The sequence below is a fragment of the Sphaeramia orbicularis genome, chromosome 10 (genome assembly GCF_902148855.1).
Source record: "Sphaeramia orbicularis chromosome 10, fSphaOr1.1, whole genome shotgun sequence".
Taxonomy (NCBI): domain Eukaryota; kingdom Metazoa; phylum Chordata; class Actinopteri; order Kurtiformes; family Apogonidae; genus Sphaeramia; species Sphaeramia orbicularis.
Window position 1 is genome coordinate 16,614,427 of NC_043966.1, and position 18,270 is coordinate 16,632,696.

The following is an 18,270-nucleotide window of genomic DNA, read 5'->3' on the forward strand; positions in this document are numbered from 1 at the left end:
GTTTTACTCAAATACTACAGCGAAATAAATCAGAGGTACTGAGTGTTTTTTAAAAAATATAATTAATGCTTCTTTATTTTTTTACTTCACTGCATTTGAGATTACAATTTTCATCTTCTTCCTGTCCAGTGAAAACCTCGTATCTCCAAATATGTTGCTTTTGAATGTTTCTTACAAACTGAAAAATGAAATGTTCCTTCTCGGTATGAGTTCAGTATTCTCCAACTTTGTAAACTAAATAAACTACTTGAAAACCCTCCTGGATTTGATGAAAAATTCATTGTCACAAAGCTGAAAACAGGCCTGTTTTTTTCCGAGCTCATGAGAAGTTGGTGTTTTTAGTGACACATATATTAATGATAGTCAGTGGGGACAAAAGAGGCTCCAGGGGGAAGACTGTGAGAGTTTTTGGATAGATAGTGGAACATTTTGATTTTTTTTTAATTTTCTGTATTGATGCTTAAATTCCAAAATTAATAAAAAAAATAAATAAAAATGAATATTTGTGTCAGATATTATCATGTCATCAAAACAAAAGCCCTTAAAGTATCATAGGAGGGCCTGAGGATTAATCTTATAAAACAGCGTCTGTACAAATATGATAATTTTATAGACTGTGATTCATTGCTTGAGAGGAACTAAGTCAAGAGAAGATAAAGTCCACATATCCAGTTCAAAAATGTAAAAATAAATAAATAAATAAATAAATGTAATATCTCACTGTCAGGTACCATTTTACTCCACAGTGATTACTTTAGCTTTTCACAGTTATATTTTTCTGATAGTATTCAGACATAATTATTGTAGTAAAGCATTGAATACAGAACTTTTACTTGTGGTTTCACTGGATTTGACTTCCCAAATTCCCAGTGGGATACTGTGGGAGATTTTTTGTGGGCGGCTGTGGCTCAGTTGGTAGAGTGTGTCGTCCAATGACTGAAGAGTTGGCGGTTCGAATCCTGGCTCAGACTGTCCACATGTCAAAGTGTCCTTGGGCAAGACACTGAACCCTAAATTGCTCCCAGTAGGGCCTGGTAGTGCCTTGCATGGCAGCAGCCGCCTACTGGTGTATGAATGGGTGAATGTGAGGCTTTGTAAAGCGCTTTGGGCACCATGAAGGTGTAGAAAATGTGCCATATAAGGGCAGTCCATTTACCATGTTTATCTGTTACAAACCCCGCACATGAAGACAAAACATTGAATTGAACAGTTTTGATTGTACTGTGTGTGGTGTGCTCTGATAATCCCAACACAGCACACCACACACATAAGGATTCTGTCCCACCACAGATCTAGAATCTAATCTTCCAAGACAGAAATCTCTAACAAAAACGAAGAAGAAACGTAGCAACAATCAGAAAACAGAACTCGCAACATGGAAGAGGATATACGAGAGGAGGGAATGATGGTGATCTTGGGACTATTTTTGACGGGAAAATTCTGAATTTCTGAGGTCCACTGAACTTTACGTTTCAAGTCGGCCATGCTTGTTTTTATTTACACCTACTGCCTTGTTCCTCAGTCAGCTCATTTCTTGATTGGCTACATTCCATTCCACGACTCGGGAGTCCTCGACTTTTCCCACACATGAAGATTCTTGGTCGTAAATACTGAACAAGTTTAATATTTGCGATTGTCAGCCCCGACCTGTTTCGGAGCCGATTATCGGGACAAATTTACTCTTAACACACCTCAGACCACAGGAGAATCTTATGAAACATAAAATAGTCTGGTGTTTGTCGTCCTTGGTTGCGAAGGTTGAAAATCGGGACAAAAACAGCCTGATTATCTTCATGTGTGTACCCCACTTTAGACCAACTTCACCAACACCAGCTTCAATATTCAAGATGGTTGACCTTTGCACCAACAGTATTGAATGTAATAGTAATTACCTCCACCAAGGAGGTTATGTTTTTGCCGGCGTTGGTTTGTCTGTCTGTCTGTCTGTCTGTCTGTCTGTCCGTCCGTGTGCAAGATAACTCAAAAAGTTATGGATGGATTTGGATGAAAATTTCAGGTAATGTTGATACCGACACAAGGAACAAATGATTAAATTTTGGTGGTGACAGGGGTGGGGGGGGGGCACTGATCTGCCTTGGCGGACGTCTGCGCTCTCCAAGTACTTTTCCAGTTAGAATACTGATTTACCATACCATACCATGCCATACCATGCCAACTTTATTCCAAAAGCACTTCAAGAACTTTACAGCTGGCCAAAGTGCCGTACATGAATCATAAAACAAGGAAAAATAAGTAAAAACAGTGATAAAACAGGGTGCAAAGCGGGGTAAGAACAACAAAATACAACCATCATAAAAACAAAGAAATTAAAATCTGGTAAAAACAGCATAAGAAATTAAAAAAAAAAAAAAAAAAGAAACATCAATTTACACATTTATTTAGTTTTCCATTGTGGACTTTTATTTTTTTCTTCTGACTCTTTTAGTGATCAGCTGACATTGAGGTTTTCAGGCTTTCAGTACGATTTTGTCGAGTAGAAACCTTGAGTGTTGAGAAACTGAACGGCAGTGACAGTGACGTGTATCTTTAGTTTTATGGCCCGAGCCTCATCTCTGTCTTTATGTTTCCAGCTATACTGATCCTGCTGTGTGTTTTGACAGTCCTGACACGGAAACATCACCAGAACACGGGTTAAACCTGCTCTCCTGTCTTGTCTGCTTCATGAAGAGGCCTTTAGAGTTCATCGGTTTAGATCTTTGGTCAACGCAGTCCTGAAAAGTGGTAGGAAAGTACCATCTTCCATCACGTCGCTCATGTTTTTTCTCTCCATCCTTCATTCTTTTGTATCGCGGTTGCCATTCTTTTGGAACGCCTCAGGATCGTCTTTTCCATTCCCAGACAGCTGGAGCGAGTTACTGGCTGCTTGGCGATCGGGCCAGCGGGGGGAGACACAGATGGTTCAATTCTCATGTCACCCTGTCTGCTTGGCAGAGACATCGGAGAGCAAGTGGAGAAGGATTTACTCACACACACACACACACACACACACAAAGCATACTGTATACACACATACAGATGCACACAAATACAGTTCAGTACATACGATGTCACGCATGTATGTGTGGACAGCTTTCACACACATTCTTTCCATTCGCTTTTCAGGCTTTTACTTGACACTCTTTATAGACTGCAGCAAAAGAATAATCTTAGGTTTAAGGCAGCAGAACGGGAATACAGGAAGGCCGTGACAAAAAATGGGAAAGCATATTTGTGTATGCATGCATGTTTTTTTTTTTGTGTACGCAAGTGTTTTCGGTCTGCTCTTTTTAAGGTTGAAAAGGCAAAGAAACAGTGTCTATACCACTAACATGTTAAAAAAAAAAAAGCAGTTATTACCTCCACCAAGGAACGGCAGAGGTTATGTTTTCATCGGGGTCTGTCTGTCTGTCTGTTTGTATATTTACAAGATAACTCAAAAAGTTATGGACGGATTTGGATGAAATTTTCGGGAAATATTGATACTGGCACAAGGAACAAATGATTACATTTTGGTGGTGATTGATTGGGTGGGTGGGGCTGATCTGCCTTGCCACTCAGAGGTCTGCGCTCTCCGATTGCTTTTCTAGTTTTACCTACTTTTACCACACTTTCTATGTTTTAAATACATAGACAATACTTTGTCTAGATTTTCTTCTGACACATTTGGTACAATCTATTATAATTATTTATTTATTGCTTTTTAGAATTTTCCATTGACTTGTACAACTTAGGAACATAAAGATATTCACATACACATTGTACATTCTTTCACATTTACACTACCAGTCAAAAGTTAGGACTCACCTGTTTTTTCTTTATTTTCATGACTAATTATATTGTAGATTCTCACTGAAGGCATCAAAACTATGAATGAACACATATGGAATTATGAAGTTAAAAAAAAGTGTGACATAACTCAAAATATGTTTTATATTTTAGATTCTTCAAAATAGCCACATTTTGCTTTTATTATTGCTTTGCACATTCTGGTCATTCTGTCGATGAGCTTCATGAGGTAGTCACCTGAAATGTTTTCCAACAGTGATGCTGAGCACTTGTTGACCATCTGTGGTCCATCTCATGTCATTTAACCCTTTCATGCATGAATTATGAGAACCTTCTTTCTTTTTTTTTTTTTTTTCCTGAGTGTTTTTATTCCTCTTTAGGCATTAAAAAAAAAACAATGCGATTAAAAAAATTTTCTGAGGTTATTTTTTATGGATTTGCAGAAATGTCCACTCAGCTGGACACTGTGCATTTAATTTTTGAAACAAAGACACATATATTTACTGATATACTATGTGAAAACTATGATATAAAAACATTTAATGTGATGCTTTCTCACATCTTAACATACTCTAATACTAGTCATTACTCACTGCATGGAGATAATATGCACAAAAAAAAACATTTTCATTGCTAATTACAGTCTAATAACAATAACAAGCAATTGCTTTACATTCAAACTTGTAAGATCAGGTTTATCAAGAACAGCAAAGTTACAGTAATGTTATCAATGTCAGTGTATGGGATGATGCATAAGCGTCCAATGTGTTGGCTGATATGAAACTAAAACGACAAAATCCATGAATATACAAGAGAACAGCTGTAGAATAACTGTCCACTGTAGTGACCACTGTGCATGAAAGGGTTAAATGAGAAGGTGTGTCCAAACTTTTGACTGGTAGTGCACATATGTACTGTAAACTCATTTTCTCAAGACTGTATCTCTAATATGTCCTTTTCTCAACCGTCAGTGGAAGGAACAGTTGAAATAAAGTAATAGAAAGAACATTAAAAAAACAACAAAAAAGCACAAGTCTTGAATAATAAACATTTGGGAGTGACCCTGTAGCTGTGATTTATATGATTTCATTTATATAGAATAAAATCAGGCCTCTGGATTATCATGTATTGAACCCATTTTCCCAACATGAAGCAATAAGTTGTAGTCTATGATGTACCAATGCAGTTATTTTCTCCATTTTGTAAATGTCTATTGTTATGTCCATCCATACTGACGGGGATGGCTTTTCTTGAGTTAACCATTTCCAATTCACTGTTTTTTTTTTTTTGTTTTTACTGGCAATCAGCATTTGGTACAATCTAAACAATAAAGTACTCAGTTAATAATAAAGGTCTCCTGTTTGAGGCCATTTACTATGTAACTTTCTAACAGTATATTGACTTATTTGTTTCTACCAAAGAGCCAGCGAATGGGTTTTGGAATTGGCTTGATTTCCTCTCACTAGTTGTTCCCATAAAAAATGAAATTATGTGGTGAAGTATCAATAAAGCAGCTAAGGAGTCATTATTGACCCCTGGAAATAGCAGTTAGAGTCCATGGAAAGCTGTAATAAATGGGTTGCTAACCACACAGATGAAAAAAAATCATCATATATATGAATTTGTTTTCCATAATTAAAAAAAAAAAAAAAAAAAAAAGGAATTTCTGAAATGTACGGGGCTTGTCCAAGCTGCAATCATCATTGATTTTAATACCAAATACAGCTGCCCTGATAAATGGACTAACAGCTTTATTGTCTAGTTTATGCATGTTTAAGCAATTAGAGCCAGAATTCATTTTTCAGTCAAATTACACCACATATTATTTTTTCTGTCCTGTTTATCCAAGTTATACCAAGCCATAGTCAAGTGTTAAAATGTACTGTATTTATATCATTAAGCTATTAGTGTTGTTGGGTGCATCAGGATGAGTCTGGCTCCAGTGTTTCATCAAGCTATGAGTTCTGGACCAAAGAGCGCTCAACACAAAAATGCTGAAAAACAGTTTAACGTTCTAACTCCACAAATCAGTTCTACATAGTTTGCATTCGTCGGCAATTATTTTACAGCATAAAGACGTTAACGCTAGGCCGACTTATTGTAGCTTTTCCAAAACGTGTAACTAAATTTCATTGCTCGGTTTGCTCAGTTGTCATGAAGATAGAAGTACGAACTAAGAAAGAAACATGAGAATAATGCAGCTAGAAGCAATCAATGGACATTTTCAGATCTGACCACATAAACAGTCTGTCTCGTCCATCTACCACTTCAAAACCAAGGATAATCAATTTACTGAGGCCTCGTCCACAACGATATGGATACAGTAAAAACCGACATGTTCTTTTTTCTAGCCTCTTGTACACTCACAAAAGTTGTTTTCACTCAAATTCTTAAATCTAGATTAAAAAAAAAAACCCATTGGTATAAATGTACCAACGTGGAAAACAGAATTTGAGAAGCAATTACTGCATTTCACCTAATGTTTTGGACGGTAGTTGCCTGAAACAACAGGAATATGTGTAGCACTGGTAATAGACATAAGCATTTATACATCTTAACATGTATGATATAATATAACATAATGTGTCTAAGGTAAGATAAGACTTTATTGATCCCACCATGGGGAAATTTAACAGTTTACAGCAGCGATATGAAACACACCAGTGCAAAAGAAACGCAGGTAGAAATAAATGTTCTTAAAAGTATAAAAATTTAAGTATAAAATGTATATTTTCTCTAGAGTCTGTCTATCATGCATAACATTGTTTTGAGTTTGCCATAGTACCTCATAATGTCAAATAAACACAAACACTAAACACATAAGTAATGACCTGCTATTGTTATTGTTTTATTGCCATTTCCTCTAATACCCGCTACACCTGTACCACATGTTCTTCACCGCTGTTGTTGACTATATTACCACTATTGGTCCTGCATTGTCTGTTTGTAGTATTTTTTTTTTTTTTTTTTACTCTTGTATTCTTTTTTGTAACTCACTTTGTATTGCCTCCGCCAAGGAACAGCGGAGGTTATGGTTTCATTGGGGTTTGTTTGTTTGTTTGTTTGTCTGTTAGCAAGATAACTCAGAAAATTATGGACAGATTTTGCTGAAATTTTCAGGAAATGTTGGTACTGGCACAGGGAACAAATGATTAAATTTTGGTGGTGATGGAGGGGGGGCGGGGGGGGCTGATTTGCCTTGGTGGAGGTCTGTGCTCTCCGAGTGCTTTTACTAGTTGGTTTTTCTTTCTTTTCACTCGTTAAACATTTTACAGAGATACAACAGGATAGAATTATAGGAACATTTATCAATAAAAATATGAAAATCTAATGTAAAAAAACAACCCCACAAATAAACACAAAAACATATATTTAAAAAAACAAGCAAACAGAATTACAAAAACAATAGAGTACTGTCAATCTTGTTATACAGGATATGTTGTTATATTATAACCATTTCCAGGTGACACAGGGCCAAGGCCAGGACAATAAAACATTTGCCATAATACACTGTGGTATCATAATACCAGTGCCTTAAGTTATTATAGCAATCCCTAAGACTGCAGTCAGTTATCTATTCTTCACTTCATCTTCATCTTCACCTTTATCTTCATCTTCATCACTTCTTACTTTTGTATTCTTATATTTTGTAAAAATTTAAAAAAAATTGTGTGGCTAGAACTATAAGGAAATGTGAGTGGGTGAGTATAAGGATTCGTGTGTGGACAAGGCCCATATTCAGTTCAGTTCACATTTTTATTTACAAATCATTTATGCAAGTTATGCAACTTGTATTCATAATTTACAACAAGATATGATTATGTAAAAAGGGTAACCCCAGAAGCTACCCATAGCTTATAAACGGGTATGTTGCAGCAAAACAGTAAAAAGCAGCCCATCCTCTTATTTGAGAACCCTAAACAAAGCAAATATTTTGTTCTTTTCTTGATCTTGAAATCATTAGTGAACCATCACAACTGTTCTGTCAGTCAATAATAAACAGATAATCCACTTATTGTTTTATCAGTAACTCTATTAACAGTATAATATGAATAATCCTGTTAATTGTACCTTAATCCACATTGTAGTAACAGTCACTGTGCCGTGCACCATATTTGAACTTTATTCAGAACATACTTTTGGAAGTGATGTGACTGTTTTGGAGCGAGATCTGGAAAACCCCCGGAATGAGTTTGGCGATAAAAACTGTTTTGGGTGTCCCTGTGTTCCAAGGCTTTTTGGGTTGTTTTTTTTGTTTTGTTTTTTTTTTTCAGAGTTTGTTTTGACAAAATTCACCACGTTACAATTCCAGAGTAGCAGCTCTGCTTCGATAATTGTTTGCTGAACATTTTAAGGTTTGTTGTCATACCTAATTTTGGCAGGAAGGCAGACTGCATTCCTGCGGTGGTGGACTCGGTCATCGTGCTCGTCAAGGCCTCTCACCCACTGGGGAGGAGACTATTGTTTCTGTGTGTGTGTGTATGTGTGTGTTAACATTGTCCACGCGGTAGGTGGGAGGTATCTATAGCAAGAAGACCCTGTTGACAGCTGCAGACAGGTGGGAAACCATACAATAATATTACACAGGGGTTAGGGGAATTGGTGTGTGAATTGTATGAGTGCACTATTACAGATCATGTGCACATAATTGTCTGAATGCATGTATTCATAGATCTGTTAATGTGATATTATTTTACTAACATACTAAGATGATAAATAGGAGTGTAGGAAAATAGCATGTAGGAAAAAATATAAATGTTCTTAAAACAATCACACTAGTCTTTCATAAAGTGCTCGTATTCTTGAAGGTCAGTCAGATTTTATGACCATATATGTCTTTTTAAGTCTTGTTTTTAGTAGTAGACATGTCTGAAAATGCATAAAAACAAGAAATTCAATATTTTCTGTCATTAATCCATATTTTTTCTCTATTTTTAACCTTTCCTTAGTGATTTATCACCATTTACTCTAACATTATGTTCTGTATTTTGCATTTTTAAGTGAAAATCAGGTATTTTCCTATATTTATTTCTCTGATTACGTAGATGTTAATTAAAGATCAGATTAAAGTTAGGGCTATTACATTCAAAACAGTGAAAAGTGAAGAGAAAGGTAATTTTTTCTGCAAAATCTATCATTAACTGAACATAAATTTAGTGTTTCCATCTACTGTCATTGATCCAACTCCATGGGTTTTACTGGTGAATCAATGTTTTAGAAGATGACGGTGTTTCCATGGTAACTACGGAGCCTCTGAATGTCCAAATGGGTCATATGTGATGACCATGAAAAGGTGGAAAAATGCATTTTACACCAATTATTTACATGTATTGATAAGATTATTGGATCAGCAGCTATTAAGCATTTTCTATCAGTCAATGATTTTGGTTGCTGGTGGATATTTGGGTCTTTATGGGTTAATATATTATATTTGTTGTAAATTCAATTATGAAACAGTCATAAATCTCAGCGTCCCCTCCCTGTAAGTACTGTGGGTGTGGCAGGTTACCCCGCTCTAAAAAGGTGCTTAACCCTAAAAGAATTTTATTAGTCTGGATTTCAGTCAGTTTTCGAAGCTGTGAGGTTTTCCCACAGTAATGCGTACACAAAAAAATCCACAGGAAACATTGAATTCTCCTTTGTTCTTGCAAATTAAATTTGTCAAATTTATGGATATTGAATATCATATAATATCCATGTCAGCCTTCAAAGCCACTCCCCGTCAAACCGTAACACGCGCATGTGTTTCATCCGAGCACCCCGCTGCTGAAGAATCTTCACCTGTGTGCCGAGTTCATCTTCTCATCTTACCCTTTCATTAGACGGCTCGTCTGCTCGCTCCAACACAAAGCGCTAACCGACCTGCTCAATGAAAAGAAAACTTCACATGCAGGAGCAGAGCCTGAGCTCCAAACGGTGCCAACCACATTCACATCCAAGCTGAAGTGAAAAGTAACCCTCAGAAGTGGCTTTTTTGGGTCATCTGCAACGCTGAGTCTGCTTTACAAATGTGTGCAGGACATCCATAACAGAGCTGTCCCTCGCTGGGGTTTTTATGGGGAGATAAAAGAAAACCAAGTAGGTTATCTAAAACTCAGCTGACATTCCAAGACAGAGGATGGTGTTGACTGCCGCCCGCTAATTGAAGACACATTTGAGAGATGTCTTGCTGCGAGCCAAATGGTTTAACACCAACCTGGCAATCCTGATACAAGAGGGACCTCCAGTGGCTGAAAGTGGATTAATTATCAAAAAACCTACCTCAGCCTTCACTGAAATATGTCAAATATGATAAAGAACCAAAAATCTGAGTTGGTGGAGAGTGAACACAGAAAAGTGCCCCCTTTAGTTATGTACATGGTGGAATATTTGAGCCTTTAAATGTGTGAGCAGATCTTTTAATGACACTGTGCATAGTATCAGATCCTTCAAACAAGTACCACACTGTGAAAATACTGCACTGCAAGTAAAAGTTCTGCACACAAATCCTTCAGTAAAAACATGCAAGTATTATCACTGAAATGTACTTTAACCCTTTCATGCATAGTGGACAGATTTTCTACGGCTGTTCTCTTGTATATTCATGGATTTTGTTGTTTTAGTTCCATATCAGCCAACACAGTGCAGCTTATGCATCATCCCATACACTGCAATTCATACAATTACTATAACTTTGCTGTTCTTTATAAACCTGATCTGTAGTAACATGTTTGTAAATCAGTAGCTTGTTATTGTTATTAAACTGTAATTAACAGGTTTTTAAACAAGAAGGTTTTTTTTTGTTTTTTGTTTTTTTTGCATATTATCTTTATGAATTGAGTAATGACTAGTATTAGAGTATGTTAAAATGTGAGAAAACATCAGATAAACTGCATTAAAAATACTTTTGTTACATAGTTTTCACACAATATATCAGTAAATACATGTTTGTGTCCAGCTGAGTAGACATTTGTGCAACTCTATGAAAAATATATAGGTTCATAAGAAAATGTTCAATCGCATTGTTTTTTTCATGCCTAAAGAGGAATAAAAATACTCAGGAAAAAAAATCTTGATTATGGTTCTCCTAATTCATGCATTATATTACTTCCAATGTGTACGATACATTTTACTGCTTTAAATATGTAAGGTTCAGCTCAGTTAACGTTATACTTTACATATTATTAGTAGTTTAGTCTAGAGCAAGGCATCATATTCCAGATTACAGTATGTGAGAGAACCACATGTCTATGAAAATTCAACTTTTCATGAGCTCACAAAAACAGAAGTGATTTGTCAAAGTGCATTGTCCAGCAAATCCAAAAGCATTTTAAGGATTTCAGCATAAGAAGGAGGGAAATTTTGAGCTCATCCCATAAAAGAGCAAGTAATCCTTCAATTTATCATACACATTAAAAATCCACACATTTGGAGATACTTGGTTTTCACTCTACAGGAAGGAAGACCCAGTGCTGTGTTTGTGGCAGTTCCCAAATTTTTTTCTCTATTTTTAACTTTTCTTAAGTGATTTATCACCATTTATTCTAATATAATGCTCAGTATTTTGAATTCTTCATTAAAAATGAGGTATTTTCCTATATTTAATTCAATGATCATGTAGATCTTCATAAAAGTTCAAATTAAAGTTGAGCGATATTATATCAGAAACAGAGAAAACTGAAGAAAAAGTGACTTTTTTAGTCAAATATATCAATAACTGAACATAAACACAAGAGTCTCCATCCACTGTCATTGATCCAGCTTCATGGGTTTTACTATTGAATCAATGTTGCAGAAGATAACGGTGTTTCCACATTCACTATGGAGCCTCTGAATGTCCAAATGGGTCATATCTGATGACCATGAAAGATGACAAACTGCATTTTACACCAATTATTTGCATGTATTGATAGAATTAGTGGATCAACAGTGATTTACCTTCTTGTGTCAGTAAATGATTTTGGTCACCAGTGGATGTTTGGGTCTTTACGGGTTAAAAACTGAAATGAGAAATAACAAGTGGTTCCAGACACAACAAACCCCGCCCCTCGCACATATTGTAGCTTATTTTGGCATCGATCCAGCTGATGTCATCATGTCTGTGCGTGTGCTGATGTCAGCATATCAATTGCCTCTGTATATGTGCCAAGTTTGAAGTAAATTGAAACAAAATTGATGTTTTTATACACATTTGAGATGTCACCCATTATAAGAAAATGGGGAAAAAAAAAGATTTTAAAAATTCATTAAAAAAATTTAAGTTTGACCTACTTTTCCCAAAATGTAACCTCATTTACTTTGGGTCACTGGCAATCTATAAACCGAGTTTGGTTTGAATTCAACCAATAGTTTTGCTGCTACAGTCATTTGAAATGTCACTCATTATAAATAAATGGGAAAAATATATATTTTAAAAATTCATAAAACATTTTAACTTTGACCTACTTTTCCCAAAATGTAATCAGATCTATTCTGGGTCACTAGCAATCTATAAACCCAATTTGGTATGCATTCAACTAATAGTTTTGCTGCTAGAGTGTTAACAACAAACAAACCGAACCAAAAACAATACCCCTTGCCTCCCCTTTGGGGGGCGGGGTAAAAAAAAAAAAAAAAAAAAAAAGTACAACATGTGCCTCTGAAGTGTTGTTGAGTAGAAGTATGATGCTTCAAGTACCTCAAATTTGTACTTGAGTAAATGTACTTAATTACTTTGTATAAATGTATCCACACAAAGGCCACAGGTGACGTGTAAACTCATCCAGTCTGTTGTTGCACAAATTCGTTCTTCTGGTTCTTGTCATGTTTGGAAATGTTCGCCTCAAAGTGAGCTGTCTGCTACCTGACTGATCTTTTTAAGGCCTGGCTTTACCGCGCCTTTCATCATGGCTTCACAAACTGAGACAGAGATTTAAAGAGTCCTGACAATAGTACATCTACACACATCATGATATATGCCCATAGAGAGCCAAACAACAGCTTCACTGATGCTTTAATCGCCAAACGCAAACGCGGGCAGGCAAACAAAGACATCCCTCCTGTTAAGCTGGTGACTGACAAAACCTTCGACATTCTCACCGAGATCTTTAACAGACCTCTCTTTCCTCGGTCTGTCTTTTTAAATAGCCAAAAAGTCAGATGTCTTAAAAAGGGGAGGTAAAAAGAAGATGAAAAAAAGAAGGAATGGAAAAAAAAAATATCGAAAACAATCCTGCCCTGGCAAACAAAGGCGTTTCAGGTCTGAGGGAAAATAGATTGCAGATGTCTGCCAAAACCTGAGGAGGAAATGTTTACAACCTGGTGCACCTTGTATGCCAAATTGGTGCCAGCAGCAGCATGGCCTGTTGTCTTGCTTGCTTTATATCCAGAGAAACTGCAGCAGGAGACGAGCTTTGAGGGACGCAAGGTCAGCAAAAATAGACAGAGCTGCAGGCCCAGTTTGAGGTCATGTTAAGACATAAGGGAGATGTAAACCATGATCTTCTGCTGTCACCTATACTTTACTAGGACATATATTTTCAATTGGGTATGTTGAAGTGTAAAAAAAAAAATCTGTATAAAAAACACATAGACCGGGGGTGTCAAACATGTGGCCCACGAGCCAAAAAGGGTCCACCAAAGGATTCAATACAGCCCACGGGATGAATTTGCAAAATCCAAAAATTACCTCATAGTTGTTTTGATGTTAAAGTTAGATAATGTATATTTCATTTCCAGATGGCTGTTATTTAAATGTGTTGTACCTTTGTAGATCCACTGTGATCTATAAGTTATACTGTACATTTGTAAATGGTAAGCTGAGGCATAATATTGTTAGAATTAATTTATTTTTCATGTTGTTCATGGTTATTCACATTTTTATAGTGGAATTTTACTTTCTTTTGCACTAAGACTTGAAAAATTTGAAGTTGTCATTATTTGTTATTGTTATTATAATTATTGTATTGTTGTTGTTGTTGTTGTTATGGGCTATATGTGGCCCCTTAAAGCAGTGATGTTTTGCGTTTCTTAATGGAATTATGCATTTTAAAACATTTCCCTGTGGTCTACATAAACTGCAAATGCTCTGCTTGGGTTTGAATTCTTCATTAATTCAACTCCACAGGTCCATCTTCAACCCTATTTCTGAGTAATGACACCAGAAAGGTGGTTTTGAGCGCTGGCCCTTTAAATGCAAATGAGCCACTTCAGGCCCCACCCCCTCCAGGTTGTTGGCTGTGCTGCTCTGTCCTGTTCAACCAACAACTGAACATTTTAGGTAATCGGTTCGAGGTTTGGACATATTTTCAGTTTTTACTACAACCACTGCTGCTGACAAACAATTATGTCGCACTTGGAGAAATGTTTGTCGGAAGTCTTGACCTTACATGTGCAAATGTCGTAACTAGTTATAGACTTAACAAATTAAGCAGGAATTGAAACAAGTTGTAGAAATTCACTTGGTTTTTGCCAAAATGAATATAAAGATAGCTTTGCAGCACCTGGAGGGTTCAAATTCAAACTTTATGAACTCTGAGGTTCCAAATACACAAATAAATGAACCAAAGACTAATAAAAGTGGGTTTAGCAACATATGACCCCTTTAACTAAAATGAGTTTGACACCCTTGATTTAGATTGTGCTGCAAACTAGCCTCCAGATCAGTGTTAACATTATAGCAAACAGTGAATATGTGTAATTATCATATAAAAATGATCTTTTTTTGCCTTTTCTCAATTGTGAAAATTCAGAAGTTTGCCACCAGAGGAATTTACATTCTATATCTGCTAAGTTTTTAGGCTTAGGCCATAATAGGTTGTTATGGTCAGGAAAAGACTGCAGATAGGTTTAATCTTAAATACATCTATAAGTCATCAGATCTTTGTAAAGTTTGTCTGCATTCAGCCATGCACTGGTTGTTTCCCTTAAACTTTCCTTAAATTTCTGTCGCTAGGACTCTCTCAAATCAAAACAAAAACAAAAGATGCAGCAGCAGATGACTTGTAGATGTGAAGTATTGTGGGAGTTTTCACCGCTATTACAAATGAAAGTCTATCTGTCTTGACTCGGGCAGAAATCATGGTTACAGATGAGGTAATGTACCGTATGTGAAGTTTTATTCACATTACATTTAGTGACGTATATTCACAGTATTTCATTTCATTCTAATGAAACAGCCGCAAGAAACGCTGACATTAGTGAAGGGGATATGACGCCATTGACTGGGGCTCAAATGAAACAAGTCTTTATACTGAAGAAAATCCCACATTTTTCAGAATTTTTTTGTTGGAAACACTTGAAATAATGTAAGTTAAATATATACAGCTGTGGAAAAAATAAGAGACCACTGCAAAATGATCACTTTCTCTGATTTTACCAGTTATAGGTATGTGTTTGAGTAAAATAAACATTTTGGTTTTATTTTATTTATGCAGCTTTATGTAGTTCCTGGCATAGAAATTCAAGAAGCTCAGCAACACACAGTTAAACAGAAAACTCATATCTTCCACAAGACGTGGAATTCATTTCTAAAATTTTTAGAATCAAGGACTGATATCTCATCATCATAACTTACAAAGTGAGACCACACCCCATATATATGTTTAATTATGTATCAGATAGACAAAAATGGATTTTGAGATGTATTCAAGTCACTATTACTTATATTGTCTGTCATTTATGATTTTGTTATTTACTTTTACTGCTGTTTCAAAATTCAGAGGTGGTCTTTGGGGGGAGTTCTGGGTCTTTATGCTCAAGGGAGACCCACACAATATTGTCAATTTATGTCAGAAAAGATATGTAATGTGTTAAAACCTTAATAAAGATATGTGAAAAAAAAAAAGAAGCTCAGCAATGTTCCATGGCTTGTGACCATCCATCTTCCTCCAGAAGTTTTCAACGTGGGTTCAGGTCTGGAGTTTGGTCTGGTCATGACAGGGTCTTCATCTGGTGGTCCGTAATCCGCACCTTTATTGACCTAACCGAGGCCAGAAGCATTGTCCTGATAGAAAAACCAGTCCTCAGAGTTTGGGAACATTGTCAGAGCAGAAGTCCAGTAGTTTTCAATAGTTATTTGTGGATTCCACTTACGTTTGTGGTACTAATAGCACTGTTTTTCCCTATTGTAAGAAGATAGTGATGGTCACAGTAGTGGTTTTTGTACTTCTCCTTCTTAAATAAGACAAGGATCAGGTGTTTATTCTGTAGAATAAGGTGTTCTTGTGTTGGAATTCAACGGACACAGGAATGGAAAGGCTGTCATACATGCACACATGCTGATTTCACAGGTAATTGCAGTGGTCTCTTATTTTTTTCCACAGCTGTATATCATAGGCTTAGACCATTTTGAATTGTTGTATATTTTGGTGTAATAACACTGTCATTTTTTAAAGAGATAGTCGTTATAATAGCTTCATCTCATTCTCCCTTGATGTGATATGATTTTTGGTTCAGAAATATTGAGATTTGCTTATAATAGCAATTTACAATATAGGCTAGTTTTGGCAATACACTTAATAGGCGTTTTGTTTAATTTCATGCACCAGCAGCACTGTGCAGTGTTAGAAAAAGACATCAAGGTTTGAATTAAGACAGAAATAGTACACAAAGATTAGGAGGGAAACACTCACAGTATATTTACTACACTGGAAAAAATCAAATCTTACCAAGTGTATTTTTGTCATTTCTAGTCAAAATATCTCATCACACTTAAAATAAGACATAATCACCTAAAGAGTAACTTTTCAGTGAGATATAAGAACTTATTTATTATACAATAGATCTTGAAAATCCTATTTCATAATAATAATAATAATTTTCACTTGTTCCATTGGCAGATTTTTTTGCTTGAATTAAGCAAAGAAAAAAACCAACTATATATATATATATATATATATATATATATATATATATATATATATATATATATATATATATATATATATATATAATTAATCGAGAAAAAAATCTGCCAGTGGAACTAGTGAAAATTTTCTTGGTAAGATTTCTTGAAATAAGATTTTGAAGATCTGTTGTCTAAAAATAAGTTCTTATATCTCACTGAAAAGTTACTCTTTAGGTCACAGGTGTTAAACATGTGGCCCGGGGGCCAAATCCGGCCCACCAAAGTGTCCAATCCGGCCCTTGAGATGAATTTGTGAAATACAAAAATTAAGATATCAACAGTTCTTTTAGTTCAGGTTCCACATTCAGACCAATTCAATCTCAAGTGGGCAGGACCAGTCAAATACTATCATAACAACATATAAATAACAAGTCCAAATTTTTCCCTTTGTTTTAGTGTAAATACATGAAAATATTTACATTTACAAAATATAATTTTGCAAAAAATGTGAATAACCTGAACAAATATGAACAACCTGAAATGTCTTAAGAGAAGTGCGATTTTAACAAGATTCTGCCTGTTACTGAATGTTTTGTGTATTTGTAGATCCAGATGTGATCTGTAAGTTATATGTAAATGATAAACTGAGGCAGAATGTTGTTAAAATTACACCCATTTTTTTCAGTTTGTTCATGTTATTCACATCTTTTTAAAGGGTAGTTTGTAGATGTAAACCGTTTCATCATGTAAATTTACTTTTTTCACTCTAAAACATAGAGAATACTTTGGAGTTGACATTATTTCTATATTATTATGTTATTATTTTACTGGTTTGGCCCACTGCAGATCGAATTTAACTGAATGTGGCCCCTGAACTAAAATGAGTTTGACACCCCTGCTTTAGGTGAGTATGTCTTATTTTAAGTGTGATGAGATATTTGGACTAGAAATGAGAAAAATACTGTTGGTAAGATTTAGATTTTTGCAGCCCACTCCTCCATCTGTACAACTGGGGTCTGAGGTCTGACCCTCAACAACATCTCTGAGATCATGCAGTGAATTTAATAGCTCAAACAAAAAAAAAAAAAAATCAAGGAATACCAGAAATAATTTAACAGCTCAAAGACATATTAAGCATCTTGCTTTCACCTCCATCCATCTGGTCAGGAGGTCATTCTGATTGTCGTCTGGAAATGTCCTTTACGGCAATTTATCAAAATTTAGCTGGAATACTGTCAGTATTGACAATACAATAACAATGAAATACAGCCACCATAATATCAGTGAAAATGCCTTGCCAGTGTAAACACTCCATAGAGTGGAAAGTATATTTCTCAACATAAAACACATCTGTCTTCCAGACCGTTCATGTAAGTCTTCATACGTCATATGTGAGGGGAGGCTTTTCTTCCCAGACAGATGATGCTGAATGACCCTGTCGCTGTGCTTCACCTGTGCACTTGATGGAGCGGACGACACACACACATACACAGTCACCCTTCAGTCACCCCATTGGCTGTAAAATAAGCCGCCTCCATATGCCAACCAGGGGTCAGTGGTGTGTCAACATCTTGCCTCTGTCAAGCAAGAAGACGTACACATTAACACACAGACTATGAGCTCACACACACACACACACACACACACACGCACACACACACACCTTAAAGTACAAACTA